Raw genomic sequence first — 21,162 nt, forward strand, 5'->3', positions numbered from 1 at the left:
AAAAAAAAGCAAAAAAAAATCCTTAATGCTTGGAAATGAATGTACTAGAGTGCTGCTCTGAGGAACACAAGGTAAGCCAAACCAATATGTATCTTTTGCAGGTCTTAGTGGTTTCACCTTCTGGGGCCCAAGGAAGGTTCCTGGGCCTGGCAGAACAACCTGCAGTTCCAATAGTGGCCACTGCTCAAGGCTGGTGCTGTTGGGATTGCAGCACCCTTAGTGATCACTGGCCAGCAGCACTGTGTGGCTGGATGTGGTCATTAATGGGGGGGGGGGTGAAAGAAAGAGGGGGATGGATGTCTCACCTTAAAGTAAAACACTGCCTCTGGCTGTTACATTGCTGTGGGGCACACATTGGGCGTAGGGGAGGACTCGATTGAAATGTTAAAACAAGACCCCTTGTGATCACTGCTTGTGTTGTACAATAACAAGGTAAGTTTGAGTATAAAACAGAAAACCATACTTTTGTACTTGAATTATTCACTACAAGAGGAATTTTTCTCTCTGGTCTGATGGGTTATTAAAGGGGCAAAGCCCTTGGAAAAATGACAGCAGGTAATGCAAGGAAAGGTTACAAACCTGGAATGTGTACTGTAATGTAAATCATTCAAAGTCATAATGGAGACCACCAGCACATTTGTCAATGTACATTTGAATTCTGTTACAATGTTGAAAATGAAGCATATGAAAAGCTGTTTTGTTACTGGCCCATACCGCTGCATCTACACTTAAATAAAAGATTATCGGACCAGTTTCAGAATCCCTTTCACAAAAGAAGGAATACATCCTGCTGTTAAATCTTTCAAAAAAGAAAATTTAACGCTACCAGCATTTCATGCTGCTTCCTTCCTATCGCTATTCTTGAGGTTTGGATCACAAGACTTTAGATTAAATTTTTAAGCTGTGTCAATGATAAGAGAGCATGAAATCTGAGGAGAGTTGTGCTTGTTCTGATATACTGCAGACTTCTCCCAGGAGTGGAAGTGACATTTTCACGTACTGCCTTCTAATTAGTTGTACATTAACGTTATATGAATACAAAAGGTGAAGCAAAAAAAAATTCTCAACAGTGTGGGAAAATTGCCTGAAGAAGATAACTGAACATAAAATTTTCCGCCACTTTTTATTTTGGATGTCTTTGCATCCGTAGCGTTAAAAAAAAGTGCAGAATGAATTATGAATCTCTTCACAACTGTTAAATTCTAATGTAATCGAAAAAAAAACTTTCTCTGTGGAAATGTGACAGAAACATGCTATATTGTGTTAGTGGGGTATCCTTCTCCCACAGGTAGACAATCTGCCTGAGTTTCAGAGATGGTGGCATAGTGGTAATGTCAGTGGACTTTTTAGATTAGATTACTTACAGAGTGGAAACAGGCCCTTCGGCCCAACAAGTCCACACCGACCCGCCGAAGAGAAACCCACCCATACATTTGCCCCTTACCTAACACTACGGGCAATTTAGCATGGCCAGTTCACCTGACCTGCACATCTTTGGACTGTGGGAGGATACCGGAGCAAACCCACACAGACACGGGGAGAATGCGCAAACTCCACACAGTCAGTCGCCTGAATCGGGAATTGAACCTGGGTCTCTGGTGCTGTGAAGCAGCAGTGCTAGCCACTGTGCCACCGTGCCGCCCTTAAAATCTGCCAACCTGAAAGTCTGAGTTCAGTTCTCATCATAGCAGATGGTGGTGTTCACAATCAGTCTTTAAAAAGGCTAGCCTAATAGCAGCCATTGTTGAAGAACTCTGGTGGTGTATTGGTAGTGTCCGTACCTCTGGACCAGGAGGCCTGCATTTAAGTTCCAGCTGCTCCAGAAGCATGCAATAATTTCACTGAACATATTGATAGAAAATACTTATTTGTCAATTGTCATAAAAATCCTATTTGGTTCACTGTTGTCTTTAAGAAAGGGAATCTGTTCCCCTTACCTGGTCTGGCCTACACGTGACTCCAGACCCACAGCAATCTTTTGACTCCATTTACCCTCTGAAAATGACTCTGCCAAGCCACTTAGGTCAAGGGGCAGTTAGGGATAGTAATAAATACAGGCCCAGTCACTGATGCACACATTCTATGAACATATCAGAAAAAGAAGTCTTGCCAAATTATCCTTTCAATTCTGATGTGCCGGCCTTCTTTCCCCACTTCTCCTTTCCAGGCCAAACACAATTCCCTGAGGAAAGTTTCCCCACTTTATCCTCACAAGAAGGTGGATAACAGAATGCAAATGATACTTTCCACCCAAAACCACTTTTTAAACAAATTGTGAGCAATATGTTACCTGTGAGCAAAATCCTTTGCTTTGCCTCTCATTGTCATGGGCTGAGGGTACTGGAGAGTGACATTTCATCTGGCAGGGGGTGGGATCTTGCCATCTTCCCATACCCACTCTGAATACAGTTGTGATGTGCCAGTTGAACACATTAAGTTGGCAATTCATCCAGGTCTTCATTTGGTCTCTGTTGGTCCCAGCAATGGAAAGTGAGTTTGACCAGCTAAGCCCCTGTTGGGCTTCTTCTGGGCTCCTGGGCTGGTCTCCTCATCTAAAGGCACTCAGCGAATGAGGAAGCTGGCACTTGGAAGGGATGGTGCACCCTTGCTGCCCTATAATGCCACTTTATTTATTAGGAGAAAGTGAGGACTGCAGATGCTGGAGACCAGAATTGAAAAATGTGTTGCTGGAAAAACACAGCAGGCCAGGCAGCATCCAAGGAGCAGGAGAATCGACGTTTCGGGGATAAACCCTTCTTCAGGATTCCTGAAGAAGGGCTTATGCCCGAAACGTCGATTCTCCTACTTCTCGGATGCTGCCTGGCCTGCTGTGTTTTTCCAGCAACACATTTTTCAACCACTTTATTGCCCATTTAAAAGCCTCCATTGGTGGTGAGGCCGAAGACCTTCCACGTTACCTCCCAGGACAGATGTATTCGTAGTGAAAAGTGGGACACCGAAAGCTTCCTGCCTGTCACCCTGCCATCCAATTAATTCCCCCATTTGCCATCAAAAACACCACAGGAGAGGGTGCAGCATTCTACACTCAGGTCAATGACCTTTCACTGGAACAAGAACACATTAGTAATGTTGTTACCTATTCAGTCATGCAGGGAAATGGGACAAGAGTGAAACTATATAACAGGGAAGGAATGCAGAAGTGATTAAATGACAAAGGGTTGGCGGTGCATGGTGAAAGCAGATGGAAATGGGAGCAAGTGATCAGATGATACTGGGATTATTAAATAACTTTGTGGAGATTAGACTTACACTTTAAGATCTGGACGTTTTTCTCACCTTTTTGGCTTTCTTTTATTGTTGTTTTTTGTTTTAAATTTTGATTTTGTAGCCAAGATGGTGTCAGAGAATGATGACTTTGTACACTTCTCACTGTACTCATGTATTAGATTTTATTGTCATGTGAACTCATGTATTCCTATACAAGAGTACAAATGACAGTAAACTGTAGCTTTGATTTTAATTCATCAGCTATTTTCCAAAACGCTACCTGCACTGGGTATGAAATGAGGTCAGCTGAACTCAGAGCTCAAGAACTGAAGAAGAGCGCGGCGGGAGCTGGGCAGAAGTGAAGTCGGAGCGCAGAGCTGGTCGGGAAGGTAAGTGATTGTTATTTGAGTGGAGAAGGAACCCGAGACACTACACGTGTAGTGTCTCCCAAACTCCTTCCTCTAACCTAAAAAAAGGACTCATTCGGCTGAACAGGTAAGCCACTTAGTGTTCTTATTTTGTAGACTAAGTGTAGAGTTATGGCAGTGCAGGCAGTGGAATGCTCCTCCTGAAGGATGTTTGAGGTGGGGGTGACCATCGATGCTCCTGCCGACTTCACCTGCAGGAAGTGCAGCCAGCTCCAGCTCCTCACAGTCCGTGTTAGGGAACTGGAGCTGGAGTTGAATGAACTGTGGATTATTCGAGAGGCTGTGAGGGTGATAGATGGAAGCTGCAGGGACGTAGTTACGCCAGAGAACTGGCGCTTTGGATACTGTTGGGGGGGATGGCCTAGCAAGGGTAAGCTGAAGTGATCGGGTCCCAGAAGGGAAAGGGGGAAAGGTGGAGAGCGCTAGTTATAGGAGATTCTATAGTTAGAGGGACAGATAGGCGGTTCTGTGGACATGGGCGAGATTCTTGGTTGGTTTGTTGCCTCCCGGGTGCCAGGGTCCGAGTCGTCTCGGACCGTGTCTTCAGAATCCTTAAGGGGAGGGTGTGCAGCCAGAAGTCGTGGTGCACATTGGCACCAATGACATTAGTAGGAAGAGGGGTGGGGAGGTCATTCAAGAGCTCAGGGAGTTAGGCTGGAAGCTAAAAGCTAGGACGGACAGAGTCATCATCTGGTTGCCGATGCCACGTGACAGTGAGGCAAGGAATAGGGAGAGAGTGCAGTTGAACACGTGGCTCCAAGGATGGTGTAGGAGGGAGGGCTTCAGGTATTTGGACAATTGGACTGCATTCTGGGGAAGGTGGGACCTGTACAAGCAGGATGGGTTGCACCTGAACCAGAAGGGCACCAATATCCTGGGAGGTAGGTTTGCTAGCACTCTTCAGGAGGAGTTTAAACTAATTTGGCAGGGGGATGGGATCCGGACTTGTAGTCCAGCAAGTAGGTTAGCTGTTTTTAAGGATGTCCAAGAATGTAGGGAGGCTGTGGAGAAGGTAGCACTGACAGGAAATACTTGCATTCACAGAGATGCGTTCAAGTGTGTATACTTCAAAGCAAGGAGTATCAGAAATAAGGTGGGTGAACTTAAGGTGTGGATCGGTACTTGGGACTACGATGTTGTGGCCGTCAAGGAAATGTGGATAAAAGAGGGCCAGGAATGGTTGTTGGAGGTTCCTGGTTACAGATGTTTCAGTAAGATTAGGGAAGGTGGTAAAAAGGAGGGGGTGTGGCTGCAGAAAGGCAGTTCAAGGGGGAATCTGCCTTTGGAGGTAGTATGGGCTGAAGTCAGAAATAGGAAAGGAGCAGTCACCTTGTTGGGCGTTTACTATAGACCCCCCAATAGCAGCAGAGATGTGGAGAAACAGATTGGGAAACGGATTTTGGAAAGGTGCAGAAGCCACAGGGTAGTAGTCATGGGCGATTTCAACTTCCCAAATATTGATTGGAAACTCTTTAGATCAAGTAGATTGGACGGGGCAGTGTACGTACAGTGTGTCCAGGAAGCTTTTCTTACTCAGTATGTAGATTGTCCAACCAGAGGGGAGGCCATATTGGATTTGGTGCTCGATAACGAACCAGGACAAGTGATGGGCTTGTTAGTGGGTGAGCATTTTGGTGATGGTGACCACAATTCTGTGACTTTCACCTTGATTATGGAGAGAAATAGGTGTGTGCAACAGGGTAGGTTTTACAATTGGGGGAAGGGTAAATACGATGCTGCAAGACAGGATCTGAGGAGCATAAGTTGGGAGCATAGGCTGTCAGGGAAGGATGTCATTGAAATGTGGAACTTTTTCAAGGAACAGATACGACATGTCCTTGATACGTATGTATCTGTCAGGCAGGAAAGAGATGGTTGTGTGAGGGAACCTTGGTTGACGAGGGAGATTGAATGTCTAGTAAGGAGGAAGAAGGAGACTTACATAAGGTTGAGGAAACAAGGTTCAGACAGAGCGTTGGAGGGATACAGAATAGCCAGGAAGGAGCTGAAGAAAGGGATTAAGAGAGCTAAGAGAAGGCATGAAAAATCTTTGGCGGGTAGGATCAAGGATAACTCCAAGGCCTTTTATGCGTATGTGAGAAACATGAGAATGACGAGAACGAGGGTAGGTCCGATCAAGGACAGTAGTAGGAGACTGTGTATTGAGTCGGAAGAGGTAGGAGAGGTCTTGAATGAGTACTTTTCTTCAGTATTTACAAATGAGAGGGACCGTATTGTTGAAGAGGAGAGTATGAAAAGGACTGGTAAGGTAGAGGAAATACTTGTTAGGAAGGAAGGTGTGTTGGGCATTTTGAAAAACTTGAGGATAGACAAGTCCCCCAGGCCTGACAGGATATATCCTATGATTATGTGGGAAGCAAGAGAAGAAATTGCAGAGCCATTGGCAATGATCTTTTCGTCTTCACTGTCAATGGGGGTGGTACCAGGGGACTGGAGAGTGGCGAATGTTGTGCCCCTGTTCAAAAAAGGGAATAGGGATAACCCCGGGAATTACAGGCCAGTTAGTCTTACTTCGGTGGTAGGCAAAGTAATGGAAAGGGTACTAAGGGATAGGATTTATGAGTATCTGGAAAGACACTGCTTGATTAGGGACAGCCAGCACGGATTTGTGAGGGGTAGGTCTTGCCTTACAAGTCTTATTGAATTCTTTGAGGAGGTGACCAAGCATGTGGATGAGGGTAGAGCAGATGGATTTTAGTAAGGCATTTGATAAGGTTCCCCATGGTAGGCTTATGCGAAAAGTCAGGAAGCATGGGATAGTGGGAAATTTGGCCAGTTGGATAGAGAAATGGCTAACCGGTCGAAGTCAGAGAGTGGTGGTAGATGGTAAATATTCAGCCTGGATCCCAGTTACAAGTGGAGTTCCGCAGGGATCAGTTCTGGATCCTCTGTTGTTTGTAATTTTTATTAATGACTTGGAAGAGGGAGTTGAAGGGTGGGTCAGTAAATTTGCAAACGATACGAAGATTGGTGGAATTGTGGATAGTGAAGAGGGTTGTTGTCGGCTGCAAAGGGACTTAGATATGATGCAGAGCTGGGCTGAGGAGTTGGAGATGGAGTTCAACCCTGTCAAATGTGAGGTTGTCCATTTTGGAAGGACAAGTAAGAATGCGGAATACAGGGTTAACGGTAGGGTTCTTAGTAAGGTGGAGGAGCAGAGGGATCTTGGAGTCTATGTTTATAGCCCTTTGAAAGTTGCCACTCAGGTGGATAGAGCTTGTAAGAAGGCCTATGGTGTATTAGCATTCATTAGCAGAGGGATTGAATTCAAGAGTCGTGAGGTATGTTGCAGCTGTACAGGACTTTGGTAAGGCCACATTTGGAGTACTGTGTGCAGTTCTGGTTGCCTCACTTTAGGAAAGATGTGGAAGCTTTGGAGAGGGTGCAGAGGAGATTTACCAGGATGTTGCCTGGAATGGAGAATAGGTCGTACGAGGATAGGTTGAGAGTGCTCGGCCATTTCTCATTGGAATGGCGAAGGATGAGGGGTGACTTGATAGAGGTTTCTAAGATGATCAGGGGAATAGATTGAGTAGACAGTCATAGACATTTTCCCCGGGTACAACAGAGTGTTACAAGGGGACATAAATTTAAGGTGAAGGGTGAAAGGTATGGGGGAATGTCAGGGGTAGGTTCTTTACCCAGAGAGTGGTGTGGCATGGAATGCGCTGCCAGTGGGAGTGGCAGAGTCAGAATCATTGGCGAACTTTAAGCGGCAATTGGATAGGTACATGGATAGGTGCTTAAGCTAGGACAAATGTTCGGCACAACATCGTGAGCCGAAGGGCCTGTTCTGTGCTGTATTGTTCTATGTTCTAAGGGTCACTGGACTTGAAACATGAACTCTGCTTTCTCTCTGCAGGTGACACCAGTATTTTCTGTGTTTGTCTCAGATCTTCAGCATCGGCAATTCTTTGCTCAGTCTGGAAGACTATAAAGTGCCTCACTGAAAGATCACGTCCTCTCCCTCAAGCTAATGTTGAATTTCATTGGATCAACCTAGGAGTCCGACGATTGAGAACTCAGAGTGGGGATGTGACACAGAATTAAAGTAACAGGTGACCTGAAGCTCAGGGTTAATGTATATTTTATACGGTTTGCAGAGCTTATATGAGTGAAGGAACTTAATTTGCAGTCATTCATTCAACCCTTTAAAATGTCTCCTCATGTTTCAAGCTCTAGCATCCAACTCTTTCCGCAATTTGTTTACTTGTCTCTGAGTCCACACCCAGGCTTAACCAATCAAGCACAGAGATCATCAGTGATAAATAGATTCACTTAGAGTAATTGTATCATACAGCACAGAAAGAAACCCTTCAGTCCAATGCATCTAATCCCACCAGACATCGCAATCTAACCGAGTCCCATTGGCCAACATTTGACCCACATCCCTCTATACCCTTCCTATTCATATACCCATCCAGATGCCTTTTAAATGTTGTAATTGTGCCTACCTCCTCTGGCAGCTTGTTCAATACACGCACTACCCTTTGTGTGAAAAAGTTACCCCTCAGGTCATTTTAAAATCTTTCCTTTCTCACCTTAAAGTTATGCCCTCTAGTTTTGGAGTCCCCAGTCTGGGAAAAAAAAACCTTGGTTATTGTCCCTATCCATACCCCTCATAATTTCATAAACCTCTATAAGGTCACCCCTCAGCCTCTGACACTCCAGGGAAAAATGTCCCAGCCTATTCAGCCTCTCTCTATAACTGAAACCATCCAATCCCATCAACATCTACATCTTGGCTGCACCCTCTCAGTTTAACAGCATGCTTCCTATAGAAGGGCGACCAGAATTGTAGACACTATTGCAAAAGTGGCCTCACCAATGTTCTGCACAGCTGCAACATGATGTCCCAACTCGAATACTCATTGTCCTGACCATGAAGCCAACCGTGCCAAACACCTTCTTCACCACCCTGTGTACCCTGCAGCTCTACTTTCAAGGACCTGGTGCACCTGGTGATTGGCACAGTGAGGCATCAACCGAACATCTACAGCACGTGCCAGCTCTCTGCCCAACAAACTCACTGCACGTTCATTCTACCGAATGGCTGGGAACTGGCGGCTGTCAATACTCAGTGGTCCAGGGGATTGACTATAATTTTTTTCTTTATTTCAAAAATATACTTTATTCATAAAATAATTTGATGGTCTGTACAGTTGGTCATGCCATACATATGTAAACATTTACATACAGAGATCAGAATTTATCATTTTTATACAGGTCTGTACATTTTTCAATCATATGCCCATATATTTAGCTGAGGCATCAGCAGAGCCCACCTGACTGCATGGGCCCCCTGTTCTTCTTTAGGCAGGCAGATGTTACACGGTGGACTTTCCCCACCGCGCCTTGGCGGCAGCTGCCCCACGCTTCAGCGCGTCCCTCAACACGTAGTCCTGGACCTTGGAATGTGCCAGTCTACAACTCTCAGTCGGGGTCAACTCCTTCAGCTGGAAGATCAACAGGTTTCGGACCACACAGAGAGCGTCCTTCACCGAGTTGATGATCCTCCAGGCGCAGTTGATGTTCTCTTGGTGTGCGTCCCGGGAAACAGGCCATAGAGCACGGAGTCCCGCGTCACGGCGCTGCTCGGGACGAACCTCGACAAACACCACTGCATTCCTCTCCAGACTTTCTCTGCATAGGCACATTCCAGAAGGAGGTGTGTGACAGTCTCTTCCCCCCCGCAGCCGCTCCGAGGGCAGTGTGCGGTGCGGCTGAGAGTCCGGGCGTGCATAAAGGATCTCACAGGCAGAGCCCTTCTCACCACCAGCCAAGCCATGTCTTGGTGCTTGTTGGAAAGTGCTGGCGATGAGGCATTCTTTCAAATAGCTTTGACAGTCTGCTCAGGGAACCGCTTGACAGGATCCACCCTCTCCTTTTCCCGAAGAGTCTCAAGGACACTACGTGCTGACCACTTCCTGATGGAGGGGATTGACTATAATGTTGCAACAATTAACAAATAATTGTTTATCATGAAGCCAAAGCCTGGCTTGCATTTTGGGGGATAAACTTTAGCCTATATTGGTTTTGCTTGTGTTGGCTTTTGCAGTTTGTGAAAAAAAAAACTCATCCTTGGAACTGTTCGGTTTCTTGCCGGGATGTGATATTCCCTTCCTGGGTAATGACAAGCTCTGAGTATAGATGCCGGTTAAACGTTGTATTTGTTCCCACCCTTAATTAAATACGGGATGATCAAACTACTGAATACTATGGAGGTCTCTCTGAATCCCGTTGGATTATGGCACATTAGGTAATATGCTGAGAAACCTTGCATAATGTGTGCATTGGTCACATCTCAGATGGCACATCTGAGTTATTATAATGTGACTCTTCAAGGTATCAGAAGCTATTGTATAGGCAAAGCAAATTTAGGAAAGTCAAGAACGTCAATTTGAAATTAACAAGCAATTACAACTTTGTTGACATTGTTGACAACAGTAGCCTGAACAGAGGAAGTGTAGTTTGTAACTAACAACTATCCCACAGACTCCAATCTAGTGTGCAATTCTACAGATAATACAAATGTATTTCATATATGTCAACTTCAGTGAGCAAACCGACATTGTCTTCTGGTACATGATCAGCTTTTCCATTATAAATGATGCTTTGAGTCAGTCCAGTAGCATATTGATTCACAGACATGGCACAGTAGTGCCACTGCTGAATGATGAAGCCAGTGGGAATCTCAATAAGGTAGGAACCTGAACTGCATAAGGGATGAAAGGCAATACAAAGCAATTGCTCAAAATACACCGAAGCTTCACGCGTGCCTGGAAAGAAAAAGAACTGGTTTTGGTAGAATTTTCCTCAGAACTCCCAGCTCTGACAAAGGGTCAAGATTTCCACCCTCTTTGTCTCTTTCTCTGGATCTTGAAACTGTGTTATTCATAACAATATGCTCCGTGATGTATAATGAAAGGACGCAAGAAGCAAACATGCAAAACGAGTCAAGCCCTGTGTAGAAATGATAAGTTCGATAGGAGTATTCATTTGTTCTGTGACTTGCTTATTCACTGTTGAATTTCTGATGACCAAAACAGTTCTCATCTGAAAATGTGTTGCTGGTTAAAGCACAGCAGGTCAGGCAGCATCCAAGGAACAGGAAATTCGACGTTTCGGGCCAGAGCCCTTCTCAGGAATGAGGAGAATGTGCCAGGCAGGCTAAGCTAAAAGGTAGGGAGGAGGGACTTGGGGGAGGGGGGTTTGGAGATGTGATAGGTGGAAGGAGGTCAAGGTGAGGGTGATAGGTTGGAGTGGGGTGGGGGCGGAGAGGTCAGGAAGAGGATTGCAGGTTAGGAGGGCGGTGCTGAGTTGAGGGAACCGACTGAGACAAGGTGGGGGGAGGGGAAATGAGGAAACTGGAGAAATCTGAGTTCATTCCTTGTGGTTGGAGGGTTCCCAGGCGGAAGATGAGGCGCTCCTCCACCAGCCGTCATGTTGTTATGTTCTGCCGATGGAGGAGTCCAAGGACCTGCATGTCCTCAGTGGAGTGGGAGGGAGAGTTAAAGTGTTGAGCCACGGGGTGGTTGGGTTGGTTGGTCCGGGCGTCCCAGAGGTGTTCTCTGAAGCATTCCGCAAGTAGGCGGCCCATCTCCCCAATGTAGAGGAGGCCACATCGGGTGCAGCAGATGCAATAGATGATGTGTGTGGAGGTGCAGGTGAACTTGTGGCGGATATGGGAGGATCCCTTGGGGCCTTGGAGGGAAGTGAGGGAGGAGGTGTGGGCACAAATTTTACATTTCCTGCGGTTTCAGGGGAAGGTGCCGAGAGTGGAGGTTGGGTTGGTGGGGGTGTGGACCTGACGAGGGAGTCACGAAGGGAGTGGTCTTTGCGGAATGCTGATAGGGGAGGGGAGGGAAATATATCCCTGGTGGTGGGGTCCGTTTGGAGGTGGCGGAAATGACGGCGGATGATATGCTGTATACGGAGGTTGGTGGGGTGGTAGGTGAGAACCAGTGGGGTTCTGTCTTGGTGGCGGTTGGAGGAGCGGGGCTCAAGGGCGGAGGAGCGGGAAGTGGAGGAGATGCGGTGGAGGGCATCGTCGATCACGTCTGGGGGGAATCTGCAGTCCTTGAAGAAGGAGGCCATCTGGGCTGTACGGTATTGGAACTGGTCCTCCTGGGAGCAGATGCGGCGGAGACGAAGGAATTGGGAATATGGGATGGAGTTTTTACAGGGGGCAGGGTGGGAGAAGGTGTAGTCCAGGTAGCTGTGGGAGTCAGTCGGTTTATAGTAGATGTCTGTGTTGAGTCGGTCGCCCGAGATAGAAATGGAAAGGTCTAAGAAGGCGAGGGAGGCGTCTGAGACAGTCCAGATGAATTTGAGGTCGGGATGGAAGGTGTTAGTAAAGTTGATGAACTGTTCAACCTCCTCGTGGGAGCACGAGGCAGCGCCGATCAGCGTTCCGCAAAGACCACTCCCTTCGTGACTCCCTCGTCAGGTCCACACCCCCCACCAACCCAACCTCCACTCCCGGCACCTTCCCCTGCAACCGCAGGAAATGTAAAACTTGCGCCCACACCTCCTCCCTCACTTCCCTCCAAGGCCCCAAGGGATCCTCCCATATCCGCCACAAGTTCACCTGCACCTCCACACACATCATCTATTGCATCTGCTGCACCCGATGTGGCCTCCTCTATATTGGGGAGACGGGCCGCCTACTTGCGGAACGCTTCAGAGAACACCTCTGGGACGCCCGGACCAACCAACCCAACCACCCCGTGGCTCAACACTTTAACTCTCCCTCCCACTCCACCGAGGACATGCAGGTCCTTGGACTCCTCCATCGGCGGAACATAACAACACGACAGCTGGAGGAGGAGCGCCTCATCTTCCGCCTGGGAACCCTCCAACCACAAGGAATGAACTCAGATTTCTCCAGTTTCCTCATTTCCCCTCCCCCCACCTTGTCTCAGTCGGTTCCCTCAACTCAGCACCGCCCTCCTAACATGCAATCTTCTTCCTGACCTCTCCGCCCCCACCCCACTCCGGCCTATCACCCTCACCTTGACCTCCTTCCACCTATCACATCTCCATCGCCCCTCCCCCAAGTCCCTCCTCCCTACCTTTTATCTTAGCCTGCCTGGCACATTTTCCTCATTCCTGATGAAGGGCTCTGGCCCGAAACGTCGAATTTCCTGTTCCTTGGATGCTGCCTAACCTGCTGTGCTTTAATCAGCAACACATTTTCAGCTCTGATCTCCAGCATCTGCAGACCTCACTTTTTACTCGAAAACAGTTCTCATCCCTGAACTGAAAGATGGCACACGATTAGCTGAAGAGTCATCAAGAATAATTTGCATGTGGCTTATTGATTGACAGCAGAAGGCTGATGAAGGGCTCTTTCCTGAAACGTCGACTCTCCTGTACCTAGAATGCTGCCTGACCTGCTGTGCTTTACCAGCGCCACACCCTCCAGCAGAAGCAAGCAACTGCTGAGTACAAGGCAATATTGAGCTACTGGGCTGTTCTCTCATGAGCTTGAGAATCTTGGTGGTGGCTTAACCTGAGAGACAAGGGGAGAAGTTGAGTCTTTCATGGTAACCCCAGCGGGTGTAGGAATTGAACCCATGCTGCTGGCATCATTCTGTGCCACAATCGAGCCAACTGGGCTAACCAACCCATAATGTGGCAGCAAACACTGGGCCAGGAAGTTAATAACAGGTTAACGATTGCAAAGCCCACATCTTCTTACTTACCTGTATTTTTGATCGTGGACTGAATTAGAAAAAAAACCTGTTGCCCAAAATCTTCATTTCAAACAAACTTAAGCCAAAGGCACAATAAAACAAAAGTTACCAATAGTTTTCCAGCTGAAAAGCAAGCAATAGTCCTCTGGGTCGGAGAAGACCCCGAGGCTCCAATATAGGTTCGGCCTCCATGTAATCCTTAGCTCAGCAGCTTAGTCTGACTGAAATAACAGCCATTTGCAGCTGAGATGGCAAGTCAAAAAGTCAGATTTCTGGAGGGTTCCCACACTCATCCATAGCATCATTGTTATCTTGTGAGGAGGACTCAATAAATAAAAGTTCATAGAATTATAGAGCGCAGAAGAGACCATTCTGTCCATTGCACTTGCATCAGCTCTTTGTAAAAGCTCTTCAATTTGCCTCACTCTCCTGCTATTACCCTCGCAGATCTGCATACTTTTCATCCTTTTCAAGTGTATATCCAATTCCCTTTTGAAAGTAAACCTCTCCATGTCAGTGGGAAATGGCTGTGTAAAAGAACCAGGCTATCGTGCCAATACAATTGGACTAAACCAGGAGGCAGGAAAGGGGTCAGTCTATTCGAGGAGCATTGATCGCGGGAAGTACATCAAAGGCTGGCCAGACGCAGGATAGAAACTGGGTCATGTCTTTGTTTGGTGTCATCTGGCATGGACTGCAGAAACACAGTGCTCTCCATCATAAATAATGAATTAAAAACAGTGCCGGGGAAAAGAATCCAAACTTTTCAAAAGAAAATACAGGCTGCCAAATAATAGATAACAAAAGGGTGGCACAGTTTGAAACAGAGTTATGTTATCCATCCCCCTGAGATGTGATAGAATAATGTGCACTTCGAACATGAGCCTCAAATGCTTTTGCGCAGGTCATGTCCTGCAGCCCATACAGGAGGGAAACGTTCAGTATCTCATTCACTCTTTAATCACGACTGTTCTTTAATTAATCCAGAAGTGAAAGACAAATGATCCTACACGGTTATTTTGTACATTTTTATTGTCTTTTCGTTAAGCTGTTGTACATTAGGTTCACAGATCTGAAGTACCTCATTCACATTTATGTGCAATGCTGTTCCAATGATACTGCAGGAGTGGAGAGTGAGAAGACACTGACTGAGAAAGGTGCTGAGGGTGGTTAGTGAAGCTGGAAGGTGGGTAGGCCGTCCTGACCGCTGTCACCCCGGGCGGGTACCGGGGCGGGCTGTCCTAGAGGTGGTCGAAAGGTGTGTGAGGGCGGACCGAGAACTGGAAGGGGCACGGCGTGGACCGAGAACCAGAAGGTGGGTAGGGGGCGGGCTGCCTTAGTGGTTGGAAGGTGGGAGGGTTGGGGGGGCTTGCTGGGTCTGTATTGTCTGCACTTCTGTATGTAACAGTATTGTTTAATGTACAAATGTCATTGTCACTGTCTTATGTGGAACTGGGATTTGAGATTTGTCCTCCTCTCCCTGTAAAATGGTTGTACGGTAGGGTTTGGGGCCTAGCTTTGCTGCTCCTCTCCCTTGTAAAATTGCTGTCTCTTGTACAGCTGTAAATGTTTTCTTGTAAACTTTTGTAATTTGTTTAATAAAATAAAAAATAAAAAAAAAAGACACTGACCGAGGTTTCTTCCTCTCTTTAGAATCAGGGGTCATGCCAGAGGACTGGGAGATTGTAAATGTTACACCCTGATTCATAAAAAAGGCTGCAATGATAAATCCGGTCAGCTTAACCTTGCTGGTGGGGAAACATGTGGAGGCAATCATTCGCAACAGAATTAATACAGGTTGTTCTGCTAAAACGTGCATTTCATCAACACGGCACGGCACGGTAGCACAGTGGTTAGCACTGCTGCCTCACAGCGCCAGAGACCTGGGTTCAATTCCCGACTCAGGCAACTGACTGTGTGGAGTTTGCACATTCTCCCCGTGTCTGCGTGGGTTTCCTCTGGGTGCTCCGGTTTCCTCCCACAGTCCAAAGATGTGCAGGTCAGGTGAATTGGCCATGCTAAATTGTCCGTAGTGTTAGGTAATAGGGGTATGGGTGGGTTGCGCTTCGGCGGGTCGGTGTGGACTTGTTGGGCCGAAGGGCCTGTTTCCACACTGTAAGTAATCTAAAAAAAACGAATTCACTGTAATGGGATTGACCAATTGGGGATGCTGTTTCTAAGGCACAAAATTTTAAAACGTATGCTGGCTGTAACGTGATTCCACCACCAACACGTTAAGCACAGTTTCTAAAGCACAATTTACTTATAATGCAGGGTTACACAGGAATGCAGCCATCGCATTATGGAAGAACTGATGGTAGCCACTTGCAAAAATGTGGGTTAATTAAAGGAAGCTAGCATAGATTTCTTAAGGAAAATCAAGTTGAATGTTTGAGCTGGAGTTCCTCGAGGAGGTAATAAAGAGTTGGTGAGGCTAGTGTGGTTTACCTGGGGTGCAGAGAACAAGGTCTAATACAGTTTCTTAAGAAAATGTTATCGTTAATGGAATAAAAAAGACAGTAGCAATATAGATTCAGAACTGGATGGGTGACAGGACCCAGGGTAGTCTTTAATGGATGTTTTCTGGTCTGGAGGAAGGGCTGGAGCTAAGGTTCCCAAATCTCAGAGTTAGGACCCTTATGTTTTCCCTTTTGATGATCTAGTCCTTGCTGTATAAGGGCACATTTTCAAACGTAGTGGATCATCCAAAACTCAGAAGTATGGTAAACTGTGGGAAAGATGTTATAGAAATTCAAAAGGACAAAGACAAGTTCGGTCGGGTAACACACTGGCTCAGCGGTTAGCACTGTCTGCTAACAGTACCAGGGATCTGGGTTCGATTCCACCCTTGGGCAACTGTCTGTGTGGAGGTTGCACATTCTCCCCACGTCTACATGAGTTTCCAATGAGTGCTCTAGTTTCCTCCCGCAGTTCCAGGATGTGCAAGTTAAGTCGATTGACCATGCTAAATTGCCCATAGTGTCCAAAGGTGTGCAGGCTAGGTGGATTAGCCATGGGAAATTCAAGGTTACAGGGATAGGGTGTGTCGGATTGGAATGCTCTACCGAGGTTTAGTATGGACTCGATGGGCTGAATGGCCTGCTTTCACACTGTAGAGATTTTAAGTTGATGGAATAGGCAAATAGAAGGCAAACGAAGCTTAATTAAGAGAAAAGTACTTCATTTTGGTGGGAGGAACATGGAAGTATAATATAAATCAAGGGGACAACTCTAAATGGGGTAGAGGAGCAGAGGGATCTAGGTGTAAATGTACGTAAATCGTTGGAGGTGGCAGGACTGACTGGGAGCCTGGCTGACAAAGTAGACAGTTTTCTAGGCCTTAGGGCCCTCTTGTGGCACTTTCAAGAAGGAGCTGGATAGTTATCTGAAAAGAAAGAATGTGTGGGGTTACAGGGAGAAGGAGAGAGAATGGCGCTTGATGAAATACTCATTTGAGGCTTCGTCCTGTACTGTAATAATTATGTGATTTTTAAAAGTTGGATTTTAGGAGATCCAAGATGGCGGCAGTCTGAGTGGCCTGCTGTGCTGGGCTCTGTGCCATACCTCCTAGCAAGGTGGACCATTAGTCCCCCTTGTTAACCACCCCTCGGACAAAAAATTGCTAATATGAACTTACTGAACATCTGGAGCTGCTAAAATTGTGTTGTGACAGCTCTAAGAGTAGAATGAGAGCAAATAAAGGAAAGGGGCTGAAAGGGGTGCAGCAGGCAGGGGGCTCCCCTACAGCATCGGGGGTGCCTTCAGCCATTGGTCAAACTCCCAGGGCGGCCTCTTTCGATTTAATGGGGCAGAAGCAGTTACTCTCAAAGTTTGCCAAACTCCGAGAAAAGATTGAAGCAGAGATGGAACCACTATCTGCCACCGCTGAACAAGTTGAGGTGAAGAGTAGAGGCAGTGAACCGTGGCGGAGGTCTCAGGACGGAGGGTCCAAACGCTGGAAGACCAGGTTCGGGTTGTTCAGGAGCAAGTGGATGACCTGTAAAATAAAAATAGAAGAAAAGACTTATGGCTCATGGGTCTCCCGGAATGCGAGGAAGGTGAGGACCTCGTCGGATTCCTGGAGAAGTGGCTCCTGAGGTTCCAGGGGCTGGAGTTGGAGTCGGGCTGGGTAAGTGTGGAGAGGGCCCACCGGATTGCAGTGCACAGGTCCGGGTCAGACCCGCACCCCCACCCAGTCCTAGTGCAACTCCAGCACTATAAAGAGAAACAGTTAGTGATTGAAACAGCAAGAAGACTGGGAAGAGATCTACAGGGTTTAATGCACAAAGGCTAAGAATAATGTTTTCTCAGGAACCCTAATTAAGAAGGCAAGGGCATTTGACAAAGTTAAGAGAAAATTAAGGGATCTGAACATTCAGTATTCCTTGACGTCCCCAGCCGTGTTGCATTTCGCTCACGGAGGGCTGGTATATAGTTTTGATTCTGCAGAAAAGGCAAGGATTTTGTGAATTCTCTGAATTAAACGACTCGGGTCGGGGCATTGTTATCGATAATGGTGTGAGGTTTTTTTTAGTTTTTATTGTCCCCTTCTTTTCTCCTCTCTCCCTTTTTTTGTGGTTATCAGCTTTATACATGCTACCTTGATGTAGAACCGGAATTATTTCGTATATCAGTCAGTTGGTATTATCTGGGGCTTTTTTTTTGACTGCTGTCCATTTGTTTTTGGATTGGGGGGTGGTTATACCTGTGGTGGGGGGTGGTGGCGGGGATGTGAGGGGATGGGCATCTATGGTTAACTCTGAGAATGTAAATGACAGATTTTCTTCATCCGTGGATTGCCCGGGGCTAGGGCACAGCCTCAGCTGGAGGGATTTGGGATGGTAGCAAGGATTGGGAGGAGTGCCCCCTATGGGCAAGGGGAAGATCTCCAGTAAATTGGGATTTATTTGGGTGTTTGCTTACATTAAACGTAATGGTTAGGTTTTTAGTTGTAGTAGTTTTTATTGGAGTAGATGTTAGACTTTATAAAAGTTAATTACCTTGTTGCTCACCGCTCCTTGGATAAACTTCCTCCTCTTGGGGAACCGTGGACTGCCCTGGCTAGTGATTCATTCAGATGGTACACCTGGACTGTAAAAGGGAGCCATTCCACCATTAAATGAAAGAAGATGCTGTCAAGCCTTAGGAAAGAAAAGGGTGGACATCGCCCTGCTGCTGAGATGCTGATAAGGAACACGTGAAACTGCAACCGGGTGGGTGGTTTGACAGGGTATTCTCCTCCTCCTTTACCTCTAAAAGTAGAGGAGTAGCTATACTGGTAAGAAGGAACCTCCCATTCCATGTAATTGAGCAAATTAAGGACGAACATGGACAGTTCATCAATCTTAAAGCTTTAATACACGGCGAAGAGCATGGCGTCCTGAATGCGTATTGTCCCCCTGGTGGACCCTCTTAAATTTCTAATTGATGCAGTCGCTAAATTAATGAGTCCTGGGGTGCGCCACACACTTGTAGGAGTGGATTTTAACCCCCAAATGGGGCTGGCAAGTATGCCCACGCAAACTAAGCAGTTGGTGGACATGCTGAGAAGTTGGGACGAGTGGATGTTTGGAGACATCTCCACCCCAATGGAAGAGACTTTACTTTTTATTTCAACCCACACAAGTGCCACACGCGAATTAACAAGTTTTTTATGCCATCGGATTGTTTAGGCAGAATATTGGCTTGCAAAATTAAGAATATAGGTGTCTCAGAACAAGTGCCAGTGTATTTAGATGTTAACATCAAGGGTGGTGGAATAGATGCATGGACCCATTCCTGTTAAGGGATAGCCAATTTGTTGAGTACATTACAAGAGAGTTCAGGGCCTTCTGGGATATTAACTCAGGTACGGCCAGTAATCTGCTGGTACTTTGGGAGGCCACTAAGGCATATTTACGAGGCCATGTTCATTTTGTATTCAACAACTAGAAGGAGGCAGAGGGAGGAGCAGCAACGGAAGCTGGAGACCTGGCTGAAGGTAGCTGAGGAAGCATATTATAACAGGCCGCCTTTGGTCAAGCTGCAGCGGGTCACGGCTCTCCGGGCTGCTCTCAACACATTGCACATACAGGTGGCAAAAAAAAAGTCTCTTTTGCTAAACAAAGATTGTTTGAATTTGGAGATAAGCCAGGTAGATATCTGACATATCTGGCTAGAAAGAAAAATGCTTCCTAATCCATTATGTCTATTAGAGAGAAGGCTGACACGGTTACCCGTGAGTTGATGATCAATGTTAGATTTAGGGAATACTTTGCAGAGTTATACCGGTCGGAGGGAAGCAAAGATGGTGCAGTGAGAATGCAGTCCTTTTTTGAGAACCTCTTCCTCTCCAGGAACAGGTTTCCCTGTTGAATGTACCTATGATGGTACGGGAAGTGCAGGAAGCAATAAAATATCTCCAGGGTGGCACATTACCAGATTCCTGAGTGAATTCTATAAGGAATTCATAAATGTGTTGGTGGAGCCACCTCTGGGGATGTATAGCTATTTATATACACAGGATTGTCTGCCACCCTCTCTTAGAGAGACTTATATCTCCCTCATTTTATAGAAGGGGAACGACCCCAAAGAACGTGCTTTATACAAACCAATTTCACTGTTGAACGTAGATTTTAAAATTCTATCCAAGATACTGGCCCTGAGGTTGAAAAGGTATTGCCCTATGTTATAAAAGAAGATCAAACCGATTTTATCAAGGGCAGTAACTCCTCCAACAACATCAGAAGGGTACTGAACATAGTGCAGGTATGCCAGCAAAGATTGATTCCGGGTTTGGTGGTCTCCCTGGATGTTGAAAAGGCATTTGACCAGATAGAATGGCCATGCCTGTTTGGGGTCCTAGAGCGCTTTGGTCTGGTGGAGGGGGAAGCATTTGCCAGATGGATGGCAGTATTTTATAATGACCCTAAGGCAGCAGTCATCACAAATGGCACTAAGCCGGATAACTTTAATATTGGGAGAGGTAGTCGACAGGGGTGTCCTCTCTCACCACTTTTATTCACCTTGGCAATTGAGACATTAGCCGAAGCTATTAGGAGGGATTCCGAAATATTGGCTCCAAGGATAGGAATGGGGGAGCAAAAGATCACCCTATCCACTGATGACGTCCTTTTGTTCTTGGCTAATCCAGAGGAGTCCATTCCTCCAATAATTCAAACAATTAATTTATTTGGCAGTTTTTCAGGCTACAGGATCCACTTGACAAAATCAGAAGCCATGCCGATGGGGAGATTACTGGAGGTGCCTGATCTGAAGGATGGAATGCAGTTCCCGTTTAAATGGTCGTCAAAAGGTTTGTTGTATTTGGGAATTTTTATTACCCAGCTGTATAAAGCTAACTATATATAACTATGGAGAGGATAAAACAGGATTTGCAGCAATGGGAGGGATTACAGTTATCATGGTTAAGCCGAATAGCCCTGATTAAAATGAATGTTCTTCCTCGCCTGTTGTACCCCAGAAGAATGCTCCCGTTGTTGCTACCCAGATGAGTATCATGGAGGCTGAATGGTTGGCTAGGGTCCTTTATTTGGTGTCACAGGCACCCCTTAATTAAATTTACCAAATTTCAGCTTTCGCAGAGTGAGGGAGGGATGGATCTTCCAGACTTGAAGAGATATCAAATGAGCGCCTGGTTAGCATATGTCAGTATGGGGAAATTCGGAGTCAGTTTGGCTTGATGTTGAAGCCTCGCAGTTGAGGTGTCCCCTCGCTGATCTATTATTTACGGATAAGGTGAAATCCATGACCGAGCATTGTAAGAATCCAATCATTTTAAATACGGT

The sequence above is a fragment of the Hemiscyllium ocellatum genome, chromosome 9, assembly GCF_020745735.1.
Source record: "Hemiscyllium ocellatum isolate sHemOce1 chromosome 9, sHemOce1.pat.X.cur, whole genome shotgun sequence".
Taxonomy (NCBI): domain Eukaryota; kingdom Metazoa; phylum Chordata; class Chondrichthyes; order Orectolobiformes; family Hemiscylliidae; genus Hemiscyllium; species Hemiscyllium ocellatum.